Here is a 25,526-nt window from a genome sequence, read left to right as displayed (position 1 = left end):
TACTATTTGTGTAATCATACATTTACATAGGATAATGGTGTTTGATTCATTCTGTTATTTTTTCCTCCCCCCCCGCACCCTCCCCACCCCTCTTTTCCCTCTATACAGTCCCTCCTTCCTCCATTCTTGCCCCCCTCCCACCCCCCCATTATGTGTCATCATCCGCTTATCAGTGAGATCATTCAACCTTTGGTTTTTTTGAGATTGGCTTATCTCACTTAGCATGATATTCTCCAATTTCATCCATTTGCCTGCAAATGCCATAATTTTATCATTCTTTATGGCTGAGTAATATTCCATTGTATATATATACCACAGTTTCTTTATCCATTCATCAATTGAAGGACATCTAGGTTGGTTCCACACTCTGGCTATTGTGAATTGAGCAGCTATGAACATTGTTGTGGCTGTATCTCTGTAGTATGCTGATTTTAAGTCCTTTGGGTATAGGCCAAGGAGTGGGATAGCTGGGTCAAATGGTGGTTCCATTCCAAGTTTTCTAAGGAATCTCCACACTGCTTTCCAGAGTGGCTGCACTAATTTGAAAACCCCACCAGCAATGTATGAGTGTACCTTTTTCCCCACATCCTCGCCAACACCTGTTGTTGCTTGTATTCTTGATAATCGCCATTCTATTTGGGGTGAGATGGAATCTTAGGGTAGTTTTGATTTGCATTTCTCTTTTTACTAGAGATGTTGAACATTTTTTCATATATCTGTTGATTGCTTGTACATCTTCTTCTGTGAAGTGTCTGTTCATATCCTTAGCCCATTTGTTGATTGGGTTATTTGTATTCTTGGTGTAGAGTTTTTTGAGTTCTTTATATATTCTGGAAATTAGTGCTCTATCTGAAGTATGAGTGGCAAAGATTTTCTCCCACTCTGTAGGCTCTCTCTTCACATTGCTGATAGTGTCATTTGTTGAGAGAAAGCTATTTAGTTTGAATCTATCCCAGTTATTGATTCTTGCTTTTATTTCTTGTGATATGCGAGTCCTGTTAAGGAAGTCTGATCCTAAGCCAACATTTCACATCACTTTATTGGAACTATGTAGGCAAGAAACAAGTTTGTTACTTGATTTGTATTTTTATAATTACAGTTTTATATGTTACTATACTATCTCTATTGTCCATGATTCTTTGCTGTACACTATAGAAAATTTAATTCACAGTGATTAAAAAAAATAAGGATTCTTTTTTTCATCCAGCAAGAAGTTTGGAGATAAGAAGTACTAACATCAAAGTCCAATGTTCTGAGATATTCTTTGCATATATATATACCTCATGGCTCAAAACAGCTGCCAGAGCCCCATACATCAAACCTGCCTTAAAAAGAGAAAATGAGAAAGAGGTGGTACCCAATCACATCTGTCTCTTTCATCAGAAAAGAAAAAAAAATTTCCCAGCATGCACCAATAATTCTGCTTTTGTCCCATCAGCCAGAATTGGCTATAAGTGAGATTAAGAAAGTCATGAATCATGTCTATCACAAAATGGCAGCAGACAGCAATGTTTTCTGGGGAAATAAACTCATTTCTAGCACAGTGAGTATAGGAGGAGGCAATCAGATTTCATTTTCTCTTGTACACTTCTGCTTAAACTCTACTGGTGCTAGAAGTTTCTATTTCCTTTAGAGATGTAGTTCATTTTGTATTTTACTAGAAGAAATCTAATACTTGTAATTATAGGCAAGTTTAATTTGGGAGGCAAGGATTCAGGCTCAGCTCCGCATGTTTCTGTCCTCCTGGAAGCTCTGCAGCAAAACTCAAACATTAGGTTCCATAATTAAATTTATTGAATAAAAATTGTAAAAGCAGGAAAGACAAAAGTGTAGACATAGATGGTAAGGTAGTATAATCACAGGATGCTCTCTCCCATCACTTATTCAGATAGCCAAAATCATTAGCAATTTCAAAGAGCAACAGGGACAGGAAATAGTGGTAAAAAATGGACAAGTATTTGACACCAATATTAAGTGACTATATTTTAATAAAAACCATAATCTGGTTTTAGTAATAAAAATAACAGTATGCTATTTTTTCCCTTTTCCCACCTTTCATGGAGTAATTATATAAACACGTGATGAGAGCTTGCTATCTGCCACCTACATTTGCTTGACTTTCTTCTTTATGTCTACAGTGTGACGTTGTCATTTATATTCTCACATGATATCACATATGCAATTGATCCCAGATGGAATAAAAAATAATGTATTATAAAGAATAGTAATTTGAAAGTTGGAGTCCTAAAGCATGAAAAAGCTGAGAGATCAATGGAACACAGTATGAATCACAGAAAGAGATCCAAATGTGGACAGGAAGTTAGTCGAGGGAAAAAAGCAACATATCAAAACAGTAGGGAAAAATTGATTTGTAATAAATGGTGCTGGGTTGCTGGGAAGCCATCTGGGAAAAAATTAACTTGGCTTCCTGCCTCGTTTCTTTTGCCAAAAGAAACTTCACATGACTCAAAAATTGAAATGAAAAATGAAACCTTAAAAGTAGTAGAAAAAAAAAACATAAATTAATCTTGGCTTGTATCTTAACAATATACAAATCCCAGAAACAATAAAGCAAAGGATCAATAAAGTGGACTATATAAACAATTCAATGTTCCTTACTGCCAAAGATACCACAAACTCATGGAAAAAAATCATTATAACATATCAAAGTGCTAAGCTTCTTAATATAGAGAAGATCGTAATAAGTGCTTCGACCCTGCAATTCCAGTTTTAAATGACAACTGTGATAGTCTTGCCTGCGAATGGGCATGTCTTCGGAACTGTACATTCCAGCATTATGTGTAACACAGGAGACCAGAGGGACAGTTGTTCTCCATCCCAAGATATTCAATGGGAAATTGTTCAGCTATTTTTTTAAAATGATCTAATCTGGATGTGGTGGCACACGCCTACCATCCCAGGGACTCCGGAAGCTGAGACAGGAGGATCACAAAATCCAGATCAGCCTCAGCAATTTAATGAGACCTTGTTTCGTAATAAAATAGAAAAAGGGATGGGATGTGGCTCAGTGGCAAAGCATCCTTGGGGTTCAATCTCCAGGAAAAAAAAAATATATATATACACACACACACACACACACACACACACACATATATAAAAGTAATTACCAAATTGGGGGGAAGGATTCTAAGAGTAAATAACAAAGACTATCAGGAGGAAAAGACGGATCAATTTGACAACATAAAACTAAAACATCTATATTATAAAATACAAAACTTAAGCTGCACACAGAAAAAAAAAAAAACTGTATACAAGAAACAACAGAAAGTCAGGCATGGTGGCACAAGCTGTAATCCCAGCTGTTTAAAGAGAGGCTGAGGCAGGAGGATCAAAAGATAGAGGCCAGCCTCAGCAATTTAGCGAGGCTCTAGGTAACTTAGTGAAGCCCTAGGTAACTTAGTGAAGCCCACCCCCCGCCACTCAAAACAGAAAACTAAAAGGACTGGGGAAGCGTCTCAGTGGTAAAGCACCTCTGGGTTCAATTGCCCAGTAACAAAAAAATAAAATAAATAATAATCAGCAACTAAAGAGGATCACAAGTTCAAGGCCAGCCTCAGCAAGTTAACAAGACCCTGTCTTAAAATAAAAAAATTAAAAAGACAGGGATATGGCTCAATGGCAGAGCACCCCTGGTTTCAGTGAACCACGATTTTAATTATACTTTATCTGGCGGCCAATTGGTTCACATCCCCGCCCCTCACAAACCTGAAAGGGCAGGGGGCAGAGCTGCTTTGTTCCTAATGCACGTGGAACCCTCAGGAACCTGAGCCTACTTATACGCAGCTTAACACGTGACCCTGGACATGGTGAGATCCCCAGCAGCTTACTAGTGTCACAAATCACAGCTTGGGGAAGGAGGACACCGCAAGCCAGGCATGTCACCACGGGGCTGCATTCAGGAACTGTGAGAACCAGCAAGCGCGTGGGCAGCGGGCTGTGTGGGATCCAGAGAGAGGGACGCCCCAGGTCCCTTGCGAAGATGTAGCTGGCTTTTTTGAATAATCCCGGAGGCGGGTGGGGAACTGAAGCCCTCTCTCCAGGTATCAGCCAGCATTAGGCCTAGTTCCTTTGTCAGGCAGGTTGTTTAACTTGGGACATAACCAGGGAGAATGGAGGAGGATGGAGAACTTGCGATTAGGACATTGAAAGTCCTGGTTTTACCCGATTTCAAGACAGCACATGATGTTGGACCTTAATTGTAGGTCTTTCTTCGTCTACCGATGCATTCCTTGAGAGATGAAATACTTAAAACTTAGAAATATGTTCAAACTTAAGAGTAGTCTAGGTTTTAAATTAAAATGATAAAATACTACCTTTTTTCTCAAATAAAGATTTTTCTGATATCATATTTAATGATAACAAAGAATCACCCTTATACTCCTTTAACAGCTATGAGAAGCCAGGCTGATGGCACACACCTGAAATCCCAGCAACTCGGGAGGCTGAGGCAGGAAGATTGCAAGTTCAAAGACAGCCTCAGCAACTTAGCCAGGCCCTGTCACAAAATGAGAAGGACTGGGGACATCTTAGCATAAGTGAGGCCCTGGGTTCAATCCCCAGTACCACAAAGAAGAATAAAATTATGACATTTGCAGGTAAATGGATGGAGTTGGAGAATATCACGCTAAGTGAATAAGCCAATCTTAAAAAACCAAAGGCTGACTGTTTTCTCCTATGTGGATGATAGTATGTAACCGGAGGACTTGTGGGGGTCAGGTAAGGGAAGAATGGAGGAACTTTGGATGGTGTAGAGGGAAATGGGGAGAGAGGGGGTGGGGGAAGGAAAGATGGTGGAATGAGAGACATTATTACCCTATGTACATGTATGATTACATGAATGGTGTGAATCTGCATTGTGTACAACCATAGAAATAAAAAGTTGTACCCCATTTGTGTACAATGAATCAAAATGCAGTCTGTAAAAATAAATAAATAAATTTTTTAAAATGAAATAAAAGGTTGAAAAAGCAAAAAAAAAGGAAAAGAAAAGGAAGAAGAAACAATTTTGAACAAGTCACTTAAGGTCTCAAAACTTCAATTTTTAAAGACTCCATGAAATGTACACACCAATATATTTTTCTGAAAATTAAATATAGAATTTAATAGAATGCCAGGCATATAGTAAGTATCCAACAAAAGTTCATTATTTGAAATTTGTTTGAAAACTGAAAAACGTACCCTCATACCTTGCAACACCAAAAAATCAAATAACCCAATCAATAAATGAGATAAGGATCTGAACAGACACTTCACAGAAGAAATACAATCAAGAAATACATGACAACATCTCTAGCAATTAGAGAAATGCAAATCAAAACTACAGTGAGATTCCCTCTCATTCCAATTAGAATGGCAATTATCAAGAATACAAGCAACAATAAGTGTTGACAAAGATGTGGGGAAAATGGTACGCTCATATATTGCTGGTGGGATTGCAAATTGGTGTAACCACTCTGGAAAGCAGTATGGAGATTCCTCAGGAAACCTGGAATCAAACCAGCATTTGACCTGGTAATCCCACTCCTTGGTATATAACCAAAGAACTTAGAGCAGCCACATCAATTTATTGCAGTTCAACTCACAATAGCTAACCTATGGAACCAGCCTCAGTGCCCTTCAATAGATGAATGGATAAAGAATGTATGTATACACAAGAATGGATAAAGAATGTGTGTACATTTATGTATGTATTTACATAAAGATGTACGTATACATACATAAAGATGTATGTATACACAATGGAATATTACTCAGCCATAAAAAAATAATGACTTTACGACTTTTGCTGGTAAATGGATAGATCTGGAGAATATCATGCTAAGTGAAATAAGCCAATCCAAAAAACCCAAAGGTTGAATGTTCTCTTTGACATGCAGAGGCTAACACAAGGTGGGAGGGGCAGAGTCGAAGTTCATTGGTTTAGACAAAGACAGTGAAGGAAATGGAGGGGAATGGGAAAAACAGTAGAACGAATCAGACATAACTTTCCTGAGTTCTATGAATACACAACCAGTGAAACTCCATGTCATGCACAACCACAAGAATGGGAAGTTACACTCCATGTATGTCCGATATGTCAAAATACACCCTATCAGTCATGTATAGCTAAAAATAAAATAAAATAAAAATAAATAAAAACTGAACCATAACTAACCAATACCTGTATAAGTATTTAAAGACAAACAAAATAAGTAAGCATGAAATAATTACTTCTTAACTAATCTTTAACTGCTGAAGCTAATGACTTTCTAGGCCCCAGGGGACACCTCGCTTTGACCCCCATTCTTGGATTCCCATCAGTGAGCTCTGTCTGCAGCAGTTACAAGTCCCTCTTGAAGTGCACATTCCAACAGTTCAACAGGCACCTTCTGAGTGACTGTGCGTCACCTCGGGTGGCTCCTTTCCAATCAGTGTTCAGCCCATTTTCCTTCTCTGAGCACTTAAACACTTTTAGTGCCCCATGGCCCTCTGGCTCCAAATTACACTCTTAAATGGCCACTTAAAAACTGTTCTTCCCAGAGCCAAGCCAAAGGAGCGTACATTACAGACAGGAGGATCACAGCCAGGCCAGGCGTGGGCCTACAATATATGATTGTTCTCTTTCAATCCAGGGAAGGTTGTCCTAGCAACGGGCTTTCCTGGCTTGCTCTATTTCTCCCTGCGAATGCCTTTGAAGTGAGTCCCTCCTCCCTCCCAGCCTTTGAAGTGATTCTGAATAGAATACTAAAGATTATCTATTAACTGACCTTGCAAATTTCAAACACCCCAGGAAAACCTGGGGCCCTCGGCAGCCTGCGTTCACAGCCACGGGCGTGTGGTTTTGTGAGATGACAACCCAACCCCAATCACTTCAGTGATTAATTGTAATTAACCAGTTAGTGTTTTGTGAACATTTCCTATGTTCTGGGCCCTTGACAGGCTCTGCATATATAAGAATGAAATTCAGGGCTGGGGATGTAGTCAAGTGGTAGAGCACTTACCCAGCACACACAGGGCCCAGCCCTTCAAGGCCAAGGACTGGGGGGAAAAAAAGAAAAGAAAAAAGGAAGGCAATTCAATCCCTGCCAGGAGAGTTGCAATCTAGTGTCACCTAATCATCTAAACTGCACGATCCAATATAATAGCTAAGGCAGCACAGGTCAGTCAAGCCTTTGAAATCTAGCTGGTCCAAAATGAGGTGGACCTTAAATGGAAAATACAGATTTCAAAGACTTATTTAAAACACAATGTAAAGGTAGCTCAATTAATAATTTTTATGTCGAGTATATGTAGTTGAAATCACAAAACTTAGTTTTACTAGTTTTTTGGCACATTTTGTTTTCTTTTTGTGACCTGGGGTCTCACTAAGTTGCCCAGGTCCCAGGTCCTTGTGCGAGCTAAGCAAATGCTCTGTAACTGAACTACACCCCCTACCTTTTTTTTTTTCCAATACTCGAAATTAAACCCAGAGTGCTCTACCACTGAGCTTCATCCCCAGTCCTTTTTATTTTGTTTTGAAGGTCTTGCTAAATGGCACAGGTTGGTCTAGAATTTGTGATCCTCCTGCCTCAGCCTCCCCAGTAACTAGAATTATAGATGTGCACCATTATGTCCAGCCTCCACCCTATCTTGACTCTTTGCTTAAACTAATAGTAAATTTAAAACTGCATGTGGCTCACACTACATTTTTGTTGACTAGATAATGCTACTCTATACATGTACATTAAAATTATCTGAAAAACTAGGCAAAATGTAGACCTAGGTCTTAGCATGTCTCTGTTCAATCAAAATGCCTAGGGAGTGGATTCCAGAAGTAAAATTTTTCAACCAGTGTTCTAGGTGATTCTTTTATGCACACATTTAGAACAATGGTCTCTTGACAAGTAAACCAGGAAGCCAGAGTCATTACAATCTAAGATCAAACACCTGCATTGATTATTGACACTTAAGAGAGTTTTCCTCTAGGGAGTCCAAAGTGGTTTCTGGCACCATTCCATAAAAGAGAAGGAAAAAGCCAAATGCTCAATCCCTGCACAATCACCCTCACGTACAGTGTCTGACAATACAGGCTGAGAATTCCAAAACCAAACCTCTGAAATCCTTAATGTTGCAAAACCCAAAATGTCTGATCCAACAGCATGATCCAACAAATGGAAAACTCTAGTCTTGATCTCATGAGACAGATAGGTCACAGTCCAAATGCAGGTAACAGTTAAAAATGCTACATAAAATTACTTTCAGCCTACACATATAAGGAGTATATGAAACACAAGCAAATTTCATAAACAATATCTGGGTTTCATTCCTGAGGGGTGTCTCTCTCTCTCTCTCTCTCTCTCTCTCTCTCTCTCTCTCTCTCTCTCTCTCTCTCTCTCTCTCTGTTTTATATGTGTATATACACACACACACACACACGTATATGTATGTATGTGCATATATATAAACATATATGTGTGCAAATAATCTAAAATCCAAAAAAATTGAAATCCAAGATACATCTGGTCCCAAGCATCTGGGACAAGGAATACTCAGTCTGTACAACAAAAAGGGCAGGTACTTTGTTTTGAAGTAGGAAGAAAACATAACCTTGGTTTTAAATTGCCTCAAATCCCTGGTTTATGATTCGATGGCTCAAATTGAAAACAGTGCCTGACTTCACTCCCACTGAGCTTCCTGAGTCTAGCTCCCCAGTAACAACAACCAACATCTCTTGCACACACACTGAGGTCCAGCTGCGCCCAGGGAGTGTGCCAGCGGGTGACTGTGGCAGAAACGGAATTCTGGTGTCTACTGTCGCCTTTTTTCTTAGTAATAGATTGTTGGCCGGCCACGTAATCACCAAAACATGAAAATGAATTCTAGATTTCTGGTGACTCTATTCAACTATATGTGGTGATATGTCTAAGACCTAGCCATGGAAGTGGGGGTGGGGGGGAGTATCCTATGACAACTGCCAACAATCTGCCCTAAAAGATACCCCTCTTCTCCTTCGCCCACCCTTCCCTCTTCCTCCAACCTGCTGCATAGGTATGAATGGATGGATGGGTTCCATCTTTGACTGGGAGCTCAAAGTCACCCCTTCGACAGAGTGGGGCAGAAAGTGGGTGGGTGCCTGGATAGCTGAGCATTTCGAGTTGGTCTGCAGTACCAACCTTGTGTTGCATTCCTCCAGGTTTTTATGTAAGAAAAAGAGAAACCTTTATCTTGTTAAGTCAATGTTAGTTGGGGATTTTCTCTGACCTGCGGTGGAACTGAACCCTAGTTAATAAGTGGAGAATGTAGACAGTGCATTGGCACATGCCTATGATGCCAGCTACTAAGGAGGCTGAGGCAGGAGGATCACAAGTTCAAGATCAGCCTCAGCAACTTAGCAGACCCTGTCTCAAAATAAAAAGTAGAAAGAAAAGTACTGGGATGTAGCTCAGTGGTTGAGTGCTCGACTAGCCTGCATAAGGCCCTGGTTTCACTTCCCAGTTCTGGGGGGAAGAAAAGAACTATATAAAATAAAATTTTTAAAAAAAGATATTAGTCAGTGAACTCAAGTTCCAACTTGAGTTCTTCATTGAATTTCATTTCAAAGCTGAACTATTATAAATTCTCCCAAGCCAATGTCTGGCCTAGCAACCTGTAACTCTAATCCACCTTTTTCTGTGGAAATCAACTACTGTTCTACAATATTTTCAATTTTGTCAGCAAAGTAGTTGTTTTCAACCTCTCTGGAACTTATCTAAACTTCTCACCACATTCTAGCCATCAATTTCTCTTTAGATTTCTTGTAGCTCTATTTTTTCATATTTTTGTAGCTATATTATTAGCTGCAAATAAACAAAAATGTATCCATAGAGGTTATGTGGGTGGGGTATAAGTAATCCTATTTTCCTTCTTTTATTTGTTGTGACTACAACGACCTCTTCATTCTTCATGTACACTGATTTGTGGGTGGGGTGAGAGAGTGTGTGTATGGTGTGTGTTCCTAGAGATTGAGCCCAAAGCCACACACATGCTAGGTGAGTGCTCTGCTGTTACGGAAAGCTTGGTCTTTGTCCCTGATGCCAATTCATGCCAATTTAATAATGAGGACACAGTTTTGAGAAAAAGGAAAAAGATTTTATTGCTTTTCTATTAAAGAAGAAACACAGGGGACTCCTGTCCCAGAGGCTGTGGTTCTGCCCATCAGCAGGAACAGGGGGTTTTAAAGAAACACTTCACTGGATGCATTCCAGGTGTGCTCTGGTAGGGGTCCCAGGGGCCCTGCTGGTGTGTTAGGATTCACTTCTCAATTTGGGAGACGTTCACTTCCCAGATCCTCTGGCAGACGTCTCCTTACAGTGGTGGGTGTGTTCAAGGACACTTGACTAAAGGAAGAAAAGATAACAGTATCTCCCTAATCTTATTAGGGAGGAGGAGAAGGGAGAAGAGAGAAAAAAAAATGCCCTCTTGCTCTGAGGCTTATTTTTAAAGGACACTACCACTGAGCTACATTCCCAACACTTCATTTTATTTCAAGGTAGGCTCTTGACAGGTTGCCCAGGCTGATAGCAAACTTTTGACCGGTCTCCCAAATAGCTTGGTTGATAGGTGTGTGCCACTAAGCCCAGTTACACTGATGTTTTTTGCTGGGTATACAGTTGGTCCCCAGTGCTGTATATATTTTGGGTTTGCTCCTCCAGATCTACTTTCCACTTTCCTTCACTCTGCTTCAGTGAACTGACCAGTGTTGATTGGCCAATGGGGATAATAAGAGCAAATCAGGGAGCGTTGAGATAGGTCTGAACACTTATTCCCCAGCTCCTTCCTGGTGAGATCACTAAGAACTTGACCAAAGGTCTCAGGTATTGTCAGATGCCCTTTCTATAACCCTCTGTCTCAGGCCCTGGGAATCCAACCCCTTTGACCTGTAGAACTCTCTTGGGGTAACAATTCCCTCTTGTTATTTTCCTCCATGTGGTATGGTTTCTCTTACTGTACCCTCACCTTTATAAATAAGCCATTTATAAATCCTCCTTAAATTGTCTTAATTTGCCATCTGTTTTCTTCTAGGACTCTGATAGAATAATTGATGCCAGCAGTGGCCCAGAAAACATCTTCAAAATAGGTCTTTATATTTGGTGGCTCATATCTTTAAGTTACATGCAGAGAACTTCCTTTCTAGGGTTGGCCTGGGACAAGTAGGGCATGTGGGAGGTGCTTATCTCAGGGTTGGTCCAGAGGAAATGGCTACTGACATCTGCAGCCTTGGTGCCTTCTTCTTACCCTAACCCATCACTGATGCAGAGAAGAGTGGCAGTGTTATACTTCAGGTCTAGAATGTGCCCCAAAGTTAAGGGGTTGAAGACTTGTTCCCAGCCAATGGTTCTACTGAGAGGTGATGGAAATTTAAGGAAGTGAGACCAAGTTGGAAGAGTTGAACCATTGTGACCGTGACTTTGAAGGGTATTTTTGTCATTGAACCCCCTCTTTCTTGCTCTTTCTGATTCCTGGTCATCATGAGGTGAGCATCTTTGCTCTACCACACCCTCCCTGCCATGATGTTCTGCTTTCCTACAGCCCCAGAGTCAATGGAGTCAAGCAACCACGGACTGAAGCCTCTGAAACCATGAGCTCAAACATATCCTTCTATCTCTAAGTTGATTTTCTCAGGTGTTTTGTCATAGCAACAGAAAGTGGACCAACACAGATGGGGATGAAATTTCAGGAATGAAACCCAACTAATTCATTTCATTCATTCTTTTTTTAAAATTTTTTTATTAAAATATTTTTTATTTTTACAGACACACTTTGATTCATTATACACAAATGGGATACAACTGTTCATTTCTATGGTTGTACACAATGTAGATTCACACCATCCATGTAATCATACATATATATAGGGTGATACTGTCTGTTTCATTCTACTATTTTTCCATTCCCACCCCCTTCCACCCCTTTTTCCTCTACACCATCCAAAGTTCCTTCATTCTTCTCTTCCCCCTGCCACCCGCCCCCCATCATTATATACTGTCATGCACTTATCAGAGAAAACATTTGGCCTTTGGTTTTTTGGGCTTGGCCTATTTCACTTAGCATATTTTCCAACTTCATCCATTTACCAGCAAATGCCATAATTTTATTCTTCTTTATGGCTGAGTAATATTCCATTGTGTTTAGATACCACAGTTTCTTTATCCATTCATCAATTGAAGGGCATCTAGGTTGGTTCCACAATCTAGCTATTATGAATTGAGTTGGTATGAACATTGATGTGTCTGTATCACTGTAGTATGCTGATTTTAAGTCCTTTGGGTACTTAAGGAGTGGGGTAGCTGGGTCAAATGGTGGGTCCATTCCAAGTTTTCTGAGGAATCTCCGTACTGCTTTCCAGAGTGGCTGTACCAATTTGCAATTCCACCAGCAATGTATGAGTGTGCCTTTTTTCCCACATCCACACGGACATTTATTGCTTGTGTTCTTAATAATAGTCATTCTAATTGGTGTTTGATGAAATCTTAGGGTGGTTTTAATTTGCATTTCTCTAATTACTAGGGATAATGAGCACTTTTTCATGTATTTGTTGATCACCTGTATATCTTCTTCTGTGAAGTGTCTGCCCAGTTCCTTAGCCCATTTATTGATTGAGTTCTTTGTATTCTGGGTGTAAACTTTTTTAATTCTTTATAAACTTTGGAGATGAGTGCTCTGTCTGAAGTGTGTGTGGAAAACATTTTCTCCCACTCTGTGGGTTCTCTTTTCAAATTGATTGTTTCCTGTGCTGAGAAAAAACATTTTAATTTGAATCTATCCCATTTATTGATTCTTGCTTTTATTTCTTGTGCTATGGGGGTCTTGTTAAGGAAGTCTGGTCCTAAGCCAACATGATGGAGATTTGGGCCTACTTTTTCTTCTATTTGGTGAAGGGTCTCAGGTCTAATTCCTAGATCCTTGATCCATTTTGAGTTGAGTTTTTTACAGGGCGAGACATAGGGGTTTAGTTTCATTTTACTGCATGTGGATTTCCAGTTTTGCCATCACCATTTGTTGAACAGGCTATCTTTTCTCCATTGTATGCTTTTGGCATCTTTGTCTCGTATGGTTACTGTACTTATGTGGATAAGTCTCCGTGTCTTCTATCCTGTACCATTGGTCTACCTGTCTATTTTGGTGCCAACACCATGCTGTTTTTTTTTACTATTGCTCTATAGTAGAGTTTAAGGTCTGGTATAGTGATACCTCCTGCATCACACTTTTTGCCCAGGATTGCTCTGGCTATTCTGGGTCTTTTGTTCTTCCAGATGAATTTCATGATTGCTTTTTCTGTTTCTGTGTGAAATGTCATAGGGATTTTAATTAGAATTGTGTTAAATCTGTATAGCACCTTTGGAAGTAGGGCCATTTTGATAATATTAATTCTGCCTATCCAAGAACATGGGAGATCTTTCTACCTTCTAAGGTCTTCCTCAATTTCTTTCTTCAATGTTTTATAGTTTTCATTGTAGAGATCTTTTACCTCTTTGGTTATATTGATTCCCAAGTATTTTACTTTTTTGAGGCTATTGCGAATGGAGTTGTTTTCCTCATTTCCCTTTCAGATGGTTTCATCCCTTATGTATAAAAATGCTGTAGATTTATGCATGTTGATTTTATAACCTGCTATTTTGCTAAATTCATTGATGAGGTTTAGAAGTTTTCTGGAGGAGTTTTTTGGATCCTCCAGAGAATCATGTCATCAGCAAATAGTGACAGCTTAAGTTCCTCTTTTCCTATTTGTATTCCTTTAATTTCTTTAGTCTGTATAAATGCTCTGGCTAATATTTTGAGTATGATGTTGAATAGAAGTGGTTAAAGAGGGCATCCCTATCTTGTTCCTGTTTTTAAAGGGAATGCTTTCAGTTTTCCTCCATTAAGAATGATTTTGGCCATGGGCTTAGCATAAATAGCCTTTACAATGTTCAAGTATGTTCCTACCATCCCTATATTTTCTAGTGTTTTGAGCATGAAGGGGTGTTGTATTTTGTTGAACACTTTTTCTGTGTCAATTGATATAACCATATGATTCTTATCCTTAAGTCTACTGACATGATGGATTACGTTTATTGATTTACGAATGTTAAACCATCCTTGCATTCCAGGGATGAACCCCACTTGATCGTGGTGCACAATTTTCTTAATATGTTTTTGGATACAGTTTGCCAGTATTTTGTTAAGGATCTTTGCATCTATATTCATCAAGGATATTGGTCTAAAATTTTCTTTCTTTGATGTGTCTTTGCTTGGTTTGCATATGAGGGCAATATTAGCTTCATAGAATGAGTTTGGTAGGGTACTCTCCTCTTCTATTTCCTGGAATACTTTGAGAATTATTGGAATGAGATCTTCTTTGAAGGTCTTGTGGAACTCAGCTGAGAATCCATCTGCTCCTGGACTTTTCTTGAATGGTATACTTTTGATGGCTTCTTCTATTTCATTGCTTAATATTGTTCTGTTTAAATTGTGTATGTCCTCCTGGTTCAGATTGGGAAGAGTATATGTCTCTAGAAATTTGTTGATGTCTTCGGTATTTTGTATTTCATTGGAATATAGATTTTCAAAGTAACTTCTCATTATGTTATGTATTTCAGTGGTGTCTGTCATGATATTTCCTTTTACATCACGAATTTTAGTAATTCGAGTTTTCTCTTCTTCTCTTTGTAGTTTGGCTAAGGGTTTATCTATTTTGTTTACTTTTTCAAAGAACCAATTTTTTGCTTTGTCAATTTTTTGAATTGTTTCTTTTGTTTCAATTTCACTGATTTCAGCTCTGATTTTAATTATTTCCTGTCTTCTTCTACTTTTGGTGTTGTTCTGTTCTTCTTTTTTTAGGGCTTTGAGCTGTAATATTGGATCATTTATTTGTTGACTTTTTATTCTTTTCTTGAATGTACTCCATGCAATGAATTTTCCTCTTAGTACTGCTTTCATAGTGTCCCAGAGACTTTGATATGTTGTATTGTCATTCTCATTTATCTCTAAGAATTGTTTTATCTCCTCCCTGATGTTTTCTGTTATCCATGTTTCATTCAATAGCATATTATTTAGTCTCCAGGTGTTGGAGTAATTTCTGTTTTTTATTTTGTCATTGATTTCTAATTTCATTCCATTATGATCTGATAGAACAGAAGGCAGTATATCTAATTTTTTTGCATTTCCTACGTTCTGCTTTGTGGCATAACATATGGTCTGTTTTTGAGAAGGTTCCCCATGCAACTGAGAAGAAAGTGTATTTGCTCATTGAGGGATGGAATATTCTATATATGTCTGTTAAGTCTAAGTTATTGGTTGTGTTATTGAGTTCTATGGTTTCTTTGTTTAGTTTTTGTTTAAAAGATCTATCCAGTCATGGCAGCGGTGTGTTAAAGTCACCCAGAATTATTGTGTTGTGGTCTATTTGATTCCTGGAATTGAGAAGGATTTGTTTGATATACATGGATGCACCATTGTTTGGGGCATAAATTTTTACGATTGTTATGTCTTCCTGATTTATGGTTCCCTTAAACAGTATAAAATGTCCTTCTTTATCCCTTCTGACTAACTTTGGCTTGAAGTCCACTTTATCTGAAATAAGGATGGAAATCCCCACTTTTTTACTGAGTCCATGTGCGTGGTAGGTTTTTTCCCATCCTTTCACCTTTAGTCTGTGGATGTCTTTTTCTATGAGATGAGTCTCCTGCAGGCAGCATATTGTTGGGTCTTTCTTTTTAATCCATTCTGCCAGTCTATGTCTTTTGATTGATGAGTTTAGGCCATTAACATTCAGGGTTATTATTGAGATATGATTTGTATTCCAAGTCATTTGGGCTTATTTTTGGTTTTTAATTTGGCCTGGTTTCTCCTTTGAATGGATTTTTTCTTTAAGGTAGTTCCTCCCTTTGCTGATCTACATTGTTGTTTTCCATTTCCTCCTCATGGAATATTTTGTTGAGAATATTCTGTAGCACAGGTTTTCTATTTGTAAATTCTTTTAACTTTTGTTTATCATGGAAGGATTTTATTTCATCTTCAAATCTGAAGGTTAGTTTTGCTGGGCATAGGATTCTTGGTTGGCAACCATGTTCTTTCGGAGCTTGAAATATGTTGTTCCAGGCCCTTCTAGCTTTTAGAGTCTGGGTTGAGAAATCTGCTGCTATCCGTATTGGTTTCCCCCTATATGTAATCTGATGCCTTTTCTTGCAGCCTTCAACTTGCCCCCAACCTGTTAAAATGTGTGCTATATCTGGACATTCTCAATGTGAATAGGTTGCCGAGGTCTGATGATTAGAAAATAACGTCTTGTAAATGGCCTTTTATTTTTAAAAATTGGAAATGTCTTCTGCAAGTGACTTTGGAATGGATTCGTTAGCCCATCTCTGGAGCTGCACTTGTCCACGTTTGTTAAGTGGGTTAGAGGACATGGAGAAGACTGACCGTGAGGAGGAGGAGGTCCTGTGCAGACTGGTTTTATGTAAAAGACATTTTCCTATTGTAACCATTGTTTTGTGTGTGCATTTTATTCCTCATTACTGTATAGATCATTGAAAATACTAAGTACTTTTTTGGAAATATCTAGGCTTTCTAGATGTTCTAAAGTGCCTGATATATGTTAGAAGTAGAAGTGGTAACATACAACACATTTTGTACATTTCTTTTTGTTAAAATTCTTATGAAATTTTTTTTGGGGGGCAGTAGCCAAACCCCCTTTGAGTCGTACAGAGTTGTGTGCTGGTCCTTGGGTGTACCTACCGTGAGCTAAGACTTGTACCTTATGTCTATGGGTTTTGTTTTACTTTGCTGTGTATATAGTGTATATAAAGGACAAATGAATCCTAATCTGCATCTAGTCTATCTAGATGTTAAAGAGGTTGCCAATGTATGACAAAAGTAGAATTAGTAAACAAATTTTGTATGTTTTGTGTTAAAATTCCTAGGAAGGATTGTCTTCCAAAAATTTTGAGCATTATAGCCCACTGGGTTGGTGACAGGCCAGAATGTTTGTATTTTGAAGACATTTTAAAATTAGAACTATTGTTACATGTGTGCAGTTTATTCAAGACTGTCGTGTACATAGTGGACAAACTGAGACCTTACTTGAAACATCTAGTCTGGCTAGATGTTTAGAAGTGCCCAATGTATGTTAAATGTAGAGATAGTAAAATATCACTTTGTAAATATCTTTTTGCTAAAAGTCATATAAAATAATCTTTGAGGAATGGAACTGTTAAACCACCTCTGTGAGCAGTATAGTACTATCTGCACTTGTTCAGTGATGTGGAGGAGGTGGGAGGGAAGCAATTGCAAAAGGTAATGTTAGTGTGTTCATACTTGGGACATTTTCAGACATCAATTTTCTTTGTTTTGTGCATTTTGTTTTGCTCTGTATATAATGTATATAATGGGCAAATGAGTCCCAGTTTTGCAACATCTAGTCTCTAGATGTTAAAGAGGTTGCCAGTGTATGACCAAGTAGTTAATAAAATTAGCACATTTTGTACACTTTGTGTTGAAATTCATAGGGAAGCTTGTCCTCTGTAAATGACTTTTGAATATGAATTTGTTCAGCCATCTCTAAGCGTTACATATGCCTGTAATTGTCCACTGGACTAAAAATGTTCAAGGACAAAATGGTCATATTAGAAAATACCTCAGATTCTAACCATTGCTACATGTGCAATTTTACTTACCAATGTTGTGTGCATAGTGGACAGGTTCTTATGTGGAATATCTAGTCCTTCTATATATTTAAAAAGTGCTTGATATATTTAAAAGTAGAAGTGGTAGAATTAAAACTTTGTAAATAGTTTTTAAAAAAATCCTATTTTTATTTTGTATGTTAGGCACTTTCATTATAATGTGCCTTGGTGTGGATCTGTTGTGATTTTGTGCATTTGATGTTCTATAAGCCTCTTGTATTTGATTTTCCATTTCATTCTTCAAGTTTGGGAAATTTTCTGATATTATTTCATTGAATAGGTTGTTCATTCCCTTGGTTTGTTTCTCTGTGCCTTCCTCAATCCCAATAATTCTTAAATTTGGTCTTTTCATGATGTCCCATAGTTTTTGGAGATTTTGTTCATGATTTCTTACCTCTTCTCTGTTTGGGCAAGTTTATTTTCAAGATTAAATATTTTGTCTTCATTGTCTGAGGTTCTGTCTTCCAAGTGGTCTAGTCTTTTGGTGATGCTTTCCATTGAGTTTTTTATTTGGTTTATTGTTTCCTTCATTTCAAGGATTTCCGTTTGGCTTTTTTTTTTTTTTTTTTTTTTTTTTTGAGAATCTCTATCTCTTTGTTGAAATGATCTTTTGCTTCTGCTGTTGCTTTTTCAACTGCTTATTGGTATGATCATTCATTGCCTGCATTTGCTCTCTTATCTCATATTTTGCTTCACAAGTCATCTTAATCATGTATAATCTGAAGTCCTTTGCTGACATTTCTTCTAACATACTGTCACTGGATTCTATTAATATAGAATCTAGATTTGTTTGGATCATTTTCTTCCCTTGTTTTTTCATGTTGATCATGTATCTTCTCCTCTAATAGTCCAGATCTGGGGTATTGCAGTTTCCCCCCATAGGCTTATGGTGACCCTATAGGTTTCCAAAACATTTTCTTTAGTGGGGAGATCAATATTGGCAGTGCCCAGTTCAGACAGTATGCAACCCTAGACCAAATAGCCCCTGTGAGGGCATTAACAATATTGTCCTAATAAACAGAATGAGTTCAAGTATTATCTTCAGTATAACAAATAGATTTGTAATAAGCTCTGCAGTTTCTAATGGAGGACAAAGAGGATGCAGAGGGGTGTAGAATGTAGCTGTTAATGGGATAGGGAAAGAATATATGGGCTGGGGATATAGCTCAGTTGGTAGAGTGCCTTCCTCACATGCACAAGGTCCTGGGTTCAATCACCAGCACCACCAAAAAAAAAAAAAAAAAAAAAAGAAAGAAAAGAAAAGAATATATAGAAGTTCTAGGTAATAGAAAGAATGTAATCAAAAGGAGTTGGTTTTTAGCATGTTAAAAGGGAGAAAGAGACTCTGAGAGAACAGGTAAGCAAAAGGAAAAGAGAGCGAGGAAAGTAAAGAAATAAAAACTTAAAATTTTTCAATAAGGAGAAAAAGGAAAATCTACACTATAATATTCATATAGTATTCAAACCTCCCAGTGTTCAGTAGCCTGATGCATGAGAGGTACCTGACAATGAGCTTCCAGTCAACAGCAGGCATCTCAGGATGGGATTTGCCTGCCCCACCTAAAGATTGGAGCTACGACTTCCAGGATTATCCAAGATGGCTGCTCTGGCTTCCAAGTGTGTTGGCAAATGAGGAGCTGCAGCTCACAGTGTGGGCATGGTCAGCTGGAGGTCCTGGAGGCAGGGTACAGTTGGTCAGGCAAGTGTCCTGGAGGTGGGGTGTGGTCGGTCTGGTTGCAGGATCCTGGAGGTGGGGTACAATCAGTCAGTCTGGGGGTCCTGGTGGCAGGGAGCAGTCAGTCAATGTTAGGGCCCTGAAGGCAGGGAGTGATTGGTCAGGCTGAGGGATCCGGGAGACGAGGCTCAGTCAGGGTCTATAGGACCCTGGCTGTTGTCCTAAAAAGGCAGCCACATGTAACCAAACCTGCAGGTACTGTGACGGTGAACTTCCAGGCAACAGCAGGCAGCTGGTGCTCCACTGGCAGTCTGCGGTCAGTTTGCTGACTGCCGTTGGACTATTGGAAGGTGCACCTCAGTTGGTGGGTGATGTATAGGTGAAAGGCAGGCGATGGACAGGCAAGAGGCAGGCAAATGGCAGCTGATAGGCTCCTGACAGTGAGCAATCTTTGGCATCCACTGTAAGGTTTTCAAGCTTCACTCATGCTGTGGCTTGCATCAGAAAATCCCATTTCATTCATTATTGACTCAAACTGTCAACAGTGGTGGCATGGAGTTGTTGCTGGAGTTAAGGGAAAGCCCAGGCTCCAGGGAACTCAATGGGCCAGGTTCAGCCATTTATCTCAAAAAGGCAATCAAGAACACAATCGATGGTAAAGGAAGGAAAGGAATTTTATTTTCAGTGGGGCCATAGTGGAAAAAACATAAAGCTATAGTGACCTAGGATCTAGCTATCTTTGAGGGACTGATAACTGCTTTGAGGTTTTGCAGAAAAGGAGAACAAAGGCTAAGAATTGCAGAGCTGGCAAAACAGGTCATCTTGGTCCATCCGTGGTCTGGTTGATCATTATCGCTGGTCACTGTCTCGGATAGGCATGTGGAGCTCTTTTGGCAACAAGAGGGTAGCTGTTGAATGGGGGATAGTTTCAGTCTCCACACTGCAAAGTAAAGCAGGAGGTATCACAATACCACACCTTGAACTATACTACAGAGCAATAGTAACAAAAACGGCATGGTAATGGCACCTAAATAGACAGGTAGACCAATGGTACAGAATAGAAGACACAGAGACAAACCCACATAAATATGTTACCTCATATTAGACAAAGGATCCAAAAATATACAATGGAGATAAGATAGCCTGTTCAACAAATGGTGCTGGGAAAATGGAAATCCATATGCAGTAAAATGAAGTTAAACCTCTACTCTCACCCTGCACAAAACTCAACACAAAATGGATCAAGGGCTTATGAATTAGTCCAGAGACCCTGCACTTGATAGAAGACAAAGTAGGCCCGAATCTTCATCATGTTGGCTTAGGATCAGACTTCCTTAACAAGACTCCCAAAGCACAAGAAATCAAAGCAAGAATCAATAAATGGGATGGATTCAAACTAAAAAGCTTTTTCTCAGCAAAGGATACAATCAATAATGTGAAAAGAGAGCCTGCAGAGTGGGAGAAAATCTTTTCCACACACACTTCAGATAGAGCACTAATCTCCAAAATTTATAAAGAACTTACAAAACTGTCATGAGACATTTATCAGTCAGATCTGTGTTCCTGGAACCCATGGTGCTGAGGAGAGAATGACTCAGGAACTCTGAAGGAAAATAAAACAAATCAGGAAGGCATAATGGAATCAGAGAGATAAAATATAGTCAGTTAGGTCAGAGGCTGGGCCCTCCTTCAAGTCCCTACTGTCAAGTCGTCATTCTATCTCTATGGGAGAAGGGCTAAGTTTTCTTCTTTAATTACTTCCTGCTGATGGAAGGAAATGTAAGGATTTGAGATTGGAAGACGTTGAAAGGGTAAGAAAACTTTGTTTCTTGTATTTTTTTCCTAGGGAATATAACAGAGGCATTTCCATTCTTGTATGAATAGCATATAATAAGCAAAGGAGCACCTGAAGAGAGGAAGAAAAAGGAAAATAATTGTGCTAAACATTAAGAATCTCCATTTAAAAGGAATCAACTTTAAGCCAGGGCTAGTGACACATGCCTGTAATACCAGTTGCTCAGGAGGCTGAGTCAGAAGGATCAAAAGTTTGAGGCCAGCCTAGGCCACTTATTTAGGCCCTGTTTCAAATTTTTAAAAAATAATAAAACAACAACAACAAAAACAAAAACAGGCATGGTGGCACACGCCTGTAATCCCAGTGCCTTGGGAGGCTGAGGCAGGAGGATCACAAGTTCAAGGCCAATTTCAGAAACTTAGTGAGACCCTGACTCAAAGCTAAAAATAGAAAGGACTCGGGATATAGTTCAGTGGTAAAATCACCTCTGGGTTCAATCCTCAGTACCAATAAAATAAAATAAATAAAAGCACATGGTGCAGGTTGAATTACATAAATGTCTTCAACATTTTATTCTAAGACACTAACCCAGTTATTAAAAGCTCATTATATTCTATGTCATATCACCATGTTTACAAATCATTCTTTTGTTTTTATAGCTTATTTTATAGATGTCCTTAAATTTTTGGTCTTTTATAAAAGTAAGCTTCTGTTCCAAAAATAAAATAAAATAACGACATATTTGATGTACAAATGTGTTTCAATTTATGATGCCTTTCTTGTATCTTGTCTTTCCACATCTTTTTTACCCAAGCTTGGATTCAAGCAGATTCTTCAGATTTCTCTCTCTGGCAGAATTCTGCAGCTATTAAAGTCAAGAGCAGGGCCCGGGAATGCAGCTCCATGGTAGAGCACTTGCCTAGCATGGGTAAGGGCCTGGGTTCCATCCCCAGTGTCTGTTCCCACCCCCACACCCTCAGAAAGCTAAAGCAACTTTTCCTAAATAACATTGAGCTTATGGAATGTATGTAATAATAGTAATTAAATTTAATAATAATAATTAAAATGTCTTTGCCGTTCTGAAGTTTAACATCCTTAGGTAAACTCGGAACAGGTGAAAACGACTTTTCATTCAGTCTCCATACTCTGATGACTCAGTGAGCTGAGGACATCTATGAGGTAGACTTCCACTCTCCGTCTCCAGGTGGGGCCACCAGGTTCTCACACTCCCTGAAAATGTCAGGCCCAGGCATGATGGAGTGTTTTGGTTCACCTCCTTTCTCACTTTCCTCCTTTTTATCCCCACCTACCTCATCAGTCTGTCCCCAAACACCCCTTGTTTCAGTCACCAGATTGAGAGTCAGCCATATAACGTCCCTGTAGAAATGGCTTTAATGGGTCATCATTGCCTGGAGAAAACCTAATGCAAGAGCCACAAGGAGCCACCTGGCAAAGAACAGAGTATTAACTATGGCCAACCCGTCAAGATGACGTTTGCCTTCCTGAAGTCATCATTTCTGTGGTGGGTCTTCGTTTGAATTGATTTTGTCAATTTGCCAAGCTCAGGATCTCATGAAAGTTAACAGATCGGTGTGACAGTGGAAGAGCATGTGCCTAGCATGTACAAGGCTCTGGGGTCACTTACCAGCACCACCAAAAAAAAAAAAAGAAAGAAAAGAAAGAAAGAAAGAAAAAAAGAAAGAAAGAGAAGGTAACAGTAATAGATTTATATTGAAATATAAATGATACTGCTATTTCATGAATTTTTTTTCATCCTCCCAAAGTTCACATGTTGAAGTGTAACTAACCCTCAAAGTGATGTCATTAAGAAGTGGAAGCCAGGTGCAATGGTATATGCTTATAATCCCAGCAGCTTGGGGAGCTGAGGTAAGAGGATCCCAAATTCAAAGCCAGCCCCAGCAATTTAGTAAGGCCCTAAACAACTCAGAAACCCTGTCTGTAAATAAAACATTAAAAATGGGCTGTGATCTGGCCCAGTGGTTAAGTGCCCCTGGGTTCAATCCCTGGTACCAAGAAAGAGAAAAAGCGGATCCTTTGAGAAGTGACCAGATCATAAGGGCAGAACTCTTATGAACCCGAGTGATGCTCTAATAAAAGAGCCGAAAGGAGCCTGTTTGCTCCTCTACCACGTGAAGACAAAAGATTGCACCATTTATGAGAAAACTGGCCTTTGTCAGACAGCAATTCTGCCAGCCTCTTGATACTGAACTTGCCAGCTTTCAGAATGTGCAGAATAAATTTCTGTTTTTAGAAAGTCTAAGGTATTCTGTTACAGCAGCCTGAATGGACTGAGATGAATACCAATGTATTTAATTACGATGAGAAATTAAACTTGCAATGGGACTATTTATTACGAAAAAAAAATCGATCCTGAATTTTTAGAGAGAGAAATGTGTGAGAAACTATAATTGAAATTATATATGCTCGAAATTGGGGCAAGAAACATTGTGCTTAGTATTGATGTTTCAGCAACAGATTTATTTTGGATATTCAGTCCCTAACCAGAATGGCCCAGAATATGCCTACTGGATCACTGAAGAGTCATTTTTCAGACAGACCCATTCTCTCTTCACATCTGTCAACATAACTGATAAGAGACAGGTTCTTACTTTCATTGCTTCTGAACCAGGAAACATTTTATCTTTAAAGTATTCCTGGCACATATCTGATATCTTATCTCTGACCTCATTTCATAATTTTAATCTCCAAATATCAGGTTGATTTGGTTTTATTCAGGTCTAGTGATACAACTGCAAAAAGATTATGTATATCTAGGACTCAGTGCAAGGTGACAATATGAGGACCCTTTTTAAAAACTATTAAGAATTTTAAAACAAAAGCGGGGCACGGTGGCATATGCCTATAATCCCAGCAGCTCGGGAGGCTGAGGCAGGAGGATCAGGAGTTCAAAACCAGCCTCAGCAACTTAGCAAGGCCCAAAGCAACTCAGTAATACTCTGTCTCTAAATAAAATAATAAAAAGTGCTGGAATGTGGCTCAGCGATAAAGCAACCCTGGGTTCAATCCCTGGTACCGAAAAACAAAAACAAAAACAAAAAACCCAAATTTTTCAAAACAAAACATCAAAACAAGCATAATGTCCTCCTGAGGTCAGACAGCACACTAAAACCAGCCTATATAACAATCATTTAGTGCAAGAATTTGAAAACTACCACCCATAGTCAAAACTCAGCCTACTCCTATTTCTGTCAATAAAGTTTTATTGGAATGAGGTCCCACCCATCAAAATTGTCTATGGCTACTTTGCTCTACAATAGTAGAGTTGTCTATCCTTGCTATAGAGATCATAAGACCAAAATACTTACTGTCTAGCATGGTGCACTGGCCCATGCCTGTAATCCACCTACTTGGGAGGCTGAGACAGAAGGACTGCAAGTTCAAGCTCCCTCTGGGCTACTTCATGAGATCTTATCTCAAAATTAAAAGGGGCTGGAATGTAGCTCAAAGGAAGAGTATCCCTGCATTCAATATCCAGTGTTACCCCAAAATAAGAAAATAAATAAATTTTTAAAAAATTTTTTTAAACTATCTGGCCTTTCAAAAAAACATGTGGGGCTGGGAGCTATGGGTATAGCTCAGTGGTAGAGCATTTGCCTAGCATGTGCAAGGCCCGGGATCAATGCTTAGCATAGAAAAGAAAGAAAGAAAAGAAAAGGCTTGGTATTTTCTGTTCTGGGTATAATCAGCCAAATCTCAGCCCATACCTGCATTCAGCAGCCTACAACTTGCTCCACTGTCCTCCTTGGAAACCATGTAGGGTTCGCCTGGAGTCTTTACCTATGAAACAGAAGCATATGGAAATTGCTAAACTCCTCAGAACACACAGACTGAAATGACAAGGATTTCTGTGGCACTACAGGATAGCAATACCCAAGAGTTCTCCATGGGAAGTCTGCAAAGTCATCTGATCTCTTCTACCCAGCTCTCTCTTGGGTACCTGGGATTTCTCACCATGACTACCACAAAACAACTCAACTGCCAACTCCCAAAGTACTGAAATCTCATGAACCTTCCACAAGAATGATTATTCTTTGACTCTAAAGGAAAACTGAAATACTCTGCTCCTCAGCAAGCATTTCTACTCCCTATCTCAAAATTCTCTTAGATCAGGTGCCCCCGTACTGTAGTTTGAATGTTTGCTCCCTCTAAAACTCAAGGTGAAATTTAATTGTCACCATGATGGTATCGAGGTGGGAACGAAAAGCAGAGATAAAACCATGCGGGATTTTCCCTCATGAATGAATTAATGCCATTATCATGGGAGTAGACTCATTATAAAAGGGTGAGTTCAGCTCTGTTTTATCTTTCACTCACCCTCTTGCTATCGTATAAC

At 39.1% G+C, this 25,526-nt stretch overlaps 1 long non-coding RNA gene across 1 annotated transcript; it reads right to left on the bottom strand.

Moving 5' to 3' along the window:
- Positions 1 to 20,012: 20,012 nt before the first annotated feature.
- Positions 20,013 to 24,972, bottom strand: LOC306667498. Its single transcript, XR_013765577.1, has 3 exons — positions 24,898 to 24,972; positions 20,881 to 20,959; positions 20,013 to 20,296 (listed from the first exon to the last, which is right to left on the bottom strand). It is a non-coding gene; the product is annotated as an uncharacterized lncRNA (long non-coding RNA).
- Positions 24,973 to 25,526: the final 554 nt, after the last annotated feature.

Source organism: Sciurus vulgaris (genome assembly GCF_902686455.1).
Source record: "Sciurus vulgaris genome assembly, chromosome: 8".
In the NCBI taxonomy this organism is placed as follows: Eukaryota; Metazoa; Chordata; class Mammalia; order Rodentia; family Sciuridae; genus Sciurus; species Sciurus vulgaris.
The sequence above is the reverse complement of the archived record's forward strand: the minus strand, read 5'-3'. Positions and strand labels throughout refer to the sequence as shown.